Source organism: Physeter macrocephalus, chromosome 16 (assembly GCF_002837175.3).
Source record: "Physeter macrocephalus isolate SW-GA chromosome 16, ASM283717v5, whole genome shotgun sequence".
NCBI classification, from domain to species: domain Eukaryota; kingdom Metazoa; phylum Chordata; class Mammalia; order Artiodactyla; family Physeteridae; genus Physeter; species Physeter macrocephalus.
In genome coordinates, this window is record NC_041229.1 from 60,374,784 (window position 1) to 60,381,684 (window position 6,901).

At 44.9% G+C, this 6,901-nt stretch overlaps 1 long non-coding RNA gene across 2 annotated transcripts in view; it reads left to right on the forward strand.

Annotated features, from left to right (window-relative positions):
• Positions 1 to 5,947, forward strand: part of LOC114488018 (uncharacterized) — a 58,310-nt gene extending 52,363 nt beyond the window's left edge. Inside the window, exons 3-4 of one of the 2 annotated variants that reach the window (XR_003683697.2) lie at positions 2,807 to 2,911; positions 5,850 to 5,947. This is a non-coding gene — a long non-coding RNA (uncharacterized lncRNA). The remainder of the gene's footprint in view (positions 1 to 2,806; positions 2,912 to 5,849) is intronic. The other variant, XR_003683696.2, reaches the window with a different exon arrangement.
• The last annotated feature ends 954 nt before the right edge of the window (positions 5,948 to 6,901 follow it).

The following is a 6,901-nucleotide window of genomic DNA, read 5'->3' on the forward strand; positions in this document are numbered from 1 at the left end:
GGCCCGCATACCACAAAAAAAAAAAAAAAAAAAGAAGTAAGCACGTGTGTGGGGAGTTCCCTGGTGGTCTAGTGGTTAGGATTAGGCACTTTCACTGCTGTGGCCCGGGTTGAGTCCTTGGTTGGGGAACTGTGATCCCTCAAGCCGTGCAGTGCGGCCAAAAAAAAAACAAAACAAAAAGTAAGCACTTGTGAACCGAACTGTCTGTTAAATCATCATTCTTTAGATTGGCAAATTTATGAATACATTTCATAATTTCTAGAAACATACATTTCTTCATAGTACAGTTTTTCAATGTGGCACAGGACATGCTTACTAATAGAAGAAAATACCATTTCCTCTGTAATAGGAGGTCAAAATTAGGTAAACTTAGACTTGTTGAGCAATTCCTATTTCAGTATTTTATCATATTTGGAAATGATCTAGACATTCAATGAATTCCCATCATTAATTTAACTTAGCAAAATTTTCAGGGTGGAAGTTACCAAAGATTTGGGAAACTATTTTTAAGTAGACATACCATAACACATAATTATTGCAGTAAAGTTCACCTAAAAACTCTTATCCCAGGAGGCTTCCCTGGTGGCACAGTGGTTGAGAATCTGCCTGCCAATGCAGGGGACATGGGTTCGAGCCCTGGTCTGGGAGGATCCCACATGCCGCGGAGCAACTAGGCCCGTGAGCCACAACTACTAAGCCTGCGGGTCTGGAGCCTGTGCTCCGCCGCAAGAGAGGCCGCGATAGTGAGAGACCAGCACACCGTGATGAAGCGTGGCCCCCGCTCACTGCAACTAGAGAAAGCCCAGGCACAGAAACGAAGACCCAACACAGCCAAAAATAAATAAATAAATAAATAAAGTTTTTAAAAAAAGAATGAAAAAAAAAAAACCTCTTATCCCACTTACATTTATCTATCTCCCAACAATTATGTTTAGACTACCCACAAAAACTTCATTACACACAAGTCAGCCATCATCCAAAACTACCTTTCTTGCTGACAGATTTTGTAATGGAGATAACGTGAATTTATTTGACTAGTAAGCCCAGGGAGAATAAAAGTTGTTTATCTGCATTTTATTTATTTATTTATTTATTTATTTATTGGCCGTATGTCATGTGGGATCTTAGTTCCCCAACCAGGGATCGAACCCGCACCCCCTGCAGTGGAAGTGTGGAGTCTTAACCACTGGACCACCAGGGAGGTCCCAATCTGCATTTTATTTAATGCTGGTGACTCTAAAGACATACCTATTATAATTTAACCAGTTTTTATTTACCAGAGATTACCCTGGATCAAGTGAACTCAAAAAACATTTGAGTTAGTTACTGTATTTCTGAGTTTTAGGAATACTTAATTCATAACTATTTATTTTTTTTTTATTTTTTATTTTTTGTGGTATGCGGGCCTCCCTCTGTTGTGGCCTCTCCCTTTGCGGGGCACAGGCTCCGGACGCGCAGGCTCAGCGGCCATGGCTCACGGGCCCAGCCGCTCCGCGGCATGTGGGATCCTCCCAGACCGGGGCGCGAACCCGGTTCCCCTGCATCGGCAGGCGGACGCGCAACCACTGCGCCACCAGGGAAGCCCCATAACTATTTATTTTTAAACCAATTAAATAGATCTCTTTTAGAAATTAATTTTGGCATTTCCATCCAGAGGTAGAGAAAGAAACACATCACATATATATAATGTGCATCCATAGCTATACATAAATGTGCACAGACACAGACACTGTATAGCTTCTGTTCCAAAATTTTAGCTATGAATCACATACAACAATATAAAACTCATTAGTTTATAATAACAGTTGAATCCAAGTTGGCAGATGGAACAATTTAAGGTTACCTGCTCCAATGGCTAAAGCTTCTTACTAATATTTGTGGAGAAGACTTTTAAGATTTGTATTTGTCCTTGACAAGTAATCTCCTGGGGTGTTTATATTTCAAAGACATTATAAGATTTACATCTTCAAGGGACAGAGAAAGAATCTAAGTTTTCTTCTTGGAGTTTTAGTGCCTTTTGGATGGTTTTGGCAGTCCCAATAAAATGTAGTAGTGCTGCCCTGTAATTAGGGGAATACCTTGTAAAAATAATCCTCTGGACTCCAGGTCAGAGTGGGCCTTTTCAGGGTTGAAAATGAAAAGGGGTGATATTGGATCACTGTGGTCACAGAAATGATAAACCTATTGAACCATGCCAATTTTGCGCAGCAGGAGATGGGCTTCATCTTAATGTTTTCCATTCATTGTGAGCCTTACCAGTGGTCACTGTGATGGAAGAATGGTCATGGTGCCAGGCACTAAACATCCAAGTGAGAAGAGGAAGTCCCCTGGTATGAATATCAGTGGCTCTAAGGGCCTTTGCCTTCCCATTTCCCTCTTCCTCCTCACAAGAGATCTTGGTAACCTTGTCACCTTTTCCCTTGGGGGCAGGGACACCAATGACTCATACTTCTAATTCTGCCCCATATAGGGGAAAGTCCAGGGGCCTCAGGATCTGTAATATCTCAGAGGAAATGAGGGTGTGTAGCTCAAATGGATCTTTAAGAAAGTTATGGATTTTAGTGTCTTTAGAGATACCAGCCTGTTGACACATTTTGGCAGCTGTAAATATCAATTCAGAGACTGTCTTGTTCCAACCAAACAAGAAAATCCAAGAAATCCACAATAGCCAATTAGTTTCCCTCTCTCTTTCCCCATGCATAAAATCTTTAAATAATATTTTAATTTCAGTTAAGGTATAGTTTTTGATCTCAGTTTCCACTTCCTGTTTTTATCCTGTTACCTTAATCTTATGTGCTGTTACCAGAAATTTTTGGATGATGTCACGGTGAGCCCTCTTTGTGGGTGGCTGCTTTCTTTTCCATGGGGTATCCCAGGAGACCTCGCCAGGATTGGGTCTGCCTCCACTTGCGTGAGTGTAATTCCAGAGTTTTGGCATGTTGGTATGCATGGCTTTAAATAACACCCAGGAGGCACCTCCGTGGTGGTCCAGTGGTTAAGACTCCACGCTCCCAATGCAGGGGGCCCGGGTTCAATCCCCAGTCAGGGAACTAGATCCCACATGCCTGCAACTAAAGATCCCACCTGCTGCAACTAAAGATCCTGCATGCTGCAACTAAAAGATCCCACATGCCACAACTAAGACCCAGCACAGCCAAATAAATAAATAAATATTCAAATAAATAAATAACACGCAGGAAGCGTCTGTGGGGTTTTGCATTTGTCACGGAGCTGGTGTACCCCGTCAGGGTTCTTGGGAGACATTGGCACCAGATGTTTAGGACATTATATTTGTCTATTAATTTTTTTTGTAACACTGATGCTGAAAGGTCAGCCTCTGTGCACCTGTGCCAAATCAAATCTCAGAGACACAGTTTTGACGGAAGTAGAAAAGAATAGCTTTATTGCTTTGCCAGGCAAAGGAGGACACAGTGGGCTCCTGCCCTGAAAAACTGTATGTCCCTAACCCAGGAGGATTTGATGAGGAGTTTTATAGCAACAGTTCAAGTGTGGAGTTGCTGATAAGATTAGGGTGTGTGCTGTACTCCTTTAATCTCATCTCAGGTGGTCTCAATCTTTTTTTGTTTGTTTTATTTTTGGCTGAGTTGGATCTTTGTTGCTGTACACGGCTTTCTCTAGTTGCAGCGAGCAGGGGCTACTCTTTGTTGTGGTGCGCTGGCTTCTCATTGCAGTGGCTTCTCTTGTTGCGGAGCACGGGCTCTAGGTGCACGGGCTTCAGTAGTTGTGGCTCGCGGGCTCTAGAGTGCAGGCTCAGTAGTTGTGGCACACGGGCTTAGTTGCTCTGCTGCATGTGGGATCTTCCCAGACCAGGGCTCGAACCTGTGTCCCCTGCATTGGCAGGCGGATCCTTAACCACTGCGATTAACCATTGTCTCCTAATCTTGATGAGCTTCTCTGGTTCCTTTAATCTTGCCTCAGGTGCCTTCTTGGCTGCTTCTCCCTTGATTAGCCACTGTTTGAATCTCCCTTTTGGAACTCAGGGAAGGTCATGGATGCTGGAGTCTGTTCCCTACAAACAAGAAACGGGGGACAGAAAGGCTTCCATGCCCAGGAGCCCCAGAGGGTCCTGCTCAGTTGCAACATCATACCAGGGATTGGATCCATAATATTCCATCAGTTCAGGGGACCAAGTGAAGTGAGTGAAGTGGTGACACAGAGACCGTAAGCCTCTGTCATATTTTCCCTCTGGTGTTGCCACTGGTTTCTGGCTGCAAGGCTATTTCATTCTTCTTGGTTAGGACACATAGTCCTACATAGCACAACCTACTGACAGTGGTAGCAGGAAGAGGTCTCCTATCCTCTTCCCCTAAGGGAATGTTTTTCTCATGCCTTTAGCCTCTCCTTGAGTAGTGACAATAGCCTTACAATTCAATCTACCCTCCTTAGCTCTCCTTGGCCTTGAGGCATGGAGGACCCTTAGGCAATAGTCAATTAAGTCCTTTATAATTAGTGGCCTAATCTTCTCATTAGACCATTTAGTCTTTATCACACCACTCTGGGGAGATCCTTGGATTATTATAGCAGCTGTGACCTTTCGGGTTGGATACCACAGGCAACACACCACTGAGAAACATGTGAAAGCACACAGTAGTGCAACAGACCCCCAGCAAGTGGTGCTCCTTTCTCAGATGGTGTTACCCACCTGAGTTAGGTGTTTAGTAAGCAAGTTACAGGTAAAAAGGGCATTCCCCTTGTTTAATTGCAAGGACAATCATGCAATCCTGCCCACTATGCCAATTGTTTTGTGCCTGTCTCTGCCTGTCAATAAGCAATGTTATGGCTGGACTGGTCCTTAAAGTTCTTATTATGATTGCAAGATATCCTGCAGCAATAGCATCAGGAAACTTTGAAAAAATAAAGGTTCGTTTACAGGACCCGGAAATTACACAGCGTACCTGTGGCCATAGAGCAAGGGTGCCATAGAGAGAGGAAGAAAGAATGTGTGGGCTTGGGGTTCTGCTTTTATTGGCGTTGAGGGTGGGGACCTAGGGTTTCAGTCTCACTCTTCATTGATGAATTTAAAACATATGATGGGCTTCCCTGGAGGCACAGTGTTTAAGAATCCGCCTGCCAATGCAGGAGACAAGGGTTCGAGCCCTGGTCCAGGAAAATCCCACATGCCGCGGAGCGACTAAGCCCGTGCGCCACAACTGTTTGAGCCTGCGTGCCACAATTACTGAAGCCCGCGCACCTACAGCCCATGCTCCACAACAAGAGAAGCCACCACAATGAGAAGCCGATGCACCACGACGAAAAGTAGGCCCCGCTCGCTGCAACTAGAGAAAGCCCGCGTGCAATGAAGACCCAACGCAGCCATAAATAAATAAATAAATTTATTTATTAAAAAAACATATGAGCAGGAATTTAAAGTGTGGGAAGAGAAAAAACAAGTGGCCCAAATGGTCAGTTACTGAGCTCAACCAATACCTCTAAAACAAAGGAGCCTCAGTTCCAGGAGGCAGCCTGGGCACTTTATCTAGTGATTTGTTCATTCAAGATATCCTTTGATGTGGCTGCCTCAGTAATCAAAGCTTAAGACAGACACTTTCATTACAAAAAAAAAAGAACCTAACAGTTAGTTTATACTACAAGGGAGAAGTATTCCAGGCAGAGGGAACAGTAAGTCCAAAGGCCCTGAGGCAGGAATGTACTCAGTGCCTTCTAAGAACAAACAGCAAGGAAGCCAGTGGGACTGGTGAGCAGGGAGCAGGGCTCATGGTAGGAGTGTGTGGTCTGGACCAGAACCTAAAAGGCCGCATTAGTCAGACTGGGTAAGGATTTGGGATTTTACTCTGAATGCAATGGAAACTTTTTTTTTTTTTTTTCAGTTCAGCATCTGATCTAGGAACAGATTCTAGGGACAAGGGAAAGCAAGCAAAGGACATGAAGGTCTATTTTGAACAGTACAAGCTCAAGGCAACCCTGACAGGGGGTAAGTGGTGGCAGAGGGGGCGGTGAAAGGGTGGGAATCTGGATGTAGTTTGAAGGGAGTGCTAATGAGATTTGCTGATGGATTGGATACTGGGTGTGGGAGAAAGGGAGGAATTAGGATGACTCCAAGGGTTTTTGGGCTGAGAAATCGGAAGAGTGTGTGGCCATTTGCTGAGATGAGGAAGGCTATGAGTGGAGTTGCACTGGAGGGGGATGGGGAAAAAAAGAATTTTGGAATTGAGGGAAGTAGTGGATTTATGAGATACTTAGTGAATAAAATCTCTAGGCCCTGGGGACTTTTGGGGTGTGGGGAGAGAAGGAGAGGTCAGGGACAAAAATGACTATCAGGTTTCTGGCTTATGGACTGGGGAGATGTTGGCGCCATTTTCTGAGACAGAAGATGGGAAAGGTGCTGGCTGGTACTGCAACAGGAAATCTGGGTAGCAGCTGCTGGAAGTGATGCTGATTCCAGCCTGGAATATTCCGCCACTTCCATATTGCTCACTACCTCCTTTCTTTGGAAATCTGTTTAAATGTCTGCTTATTAGCAAACCTTTTCCTGACCACCTTCTCTCGAATATGGTTGTCATCCTCACCCCTGTGTGTTCCGTTGCCCGCCCTGGCTTTATTCTTCTTCACCACATTTATCACCATCTGATATTACGCCTGTTTATGTGATGGTCTCCCACCACTACGAAGTGAACCATATGAGAGCAAGGAATTGTGTCAATTTTGTTCCCAACTTAGAACAGTACCAAGTATCTCGTCAGTGCTCAGGAAATATTTGTAGTCTAAATGAATGGTGATGGGCTTCCCTGGTGGCGCAGTGGTTGAGAGTCCGCCTGCCGGTGCAGGGGACACGGGTTCGTGCCCTGGTCCGGGAGGATCCCACATGCCGCGGAGCGGCTGGGCCCGTGAGCCATGGCCGCTGAGCCTGTGCGTCCGGAGC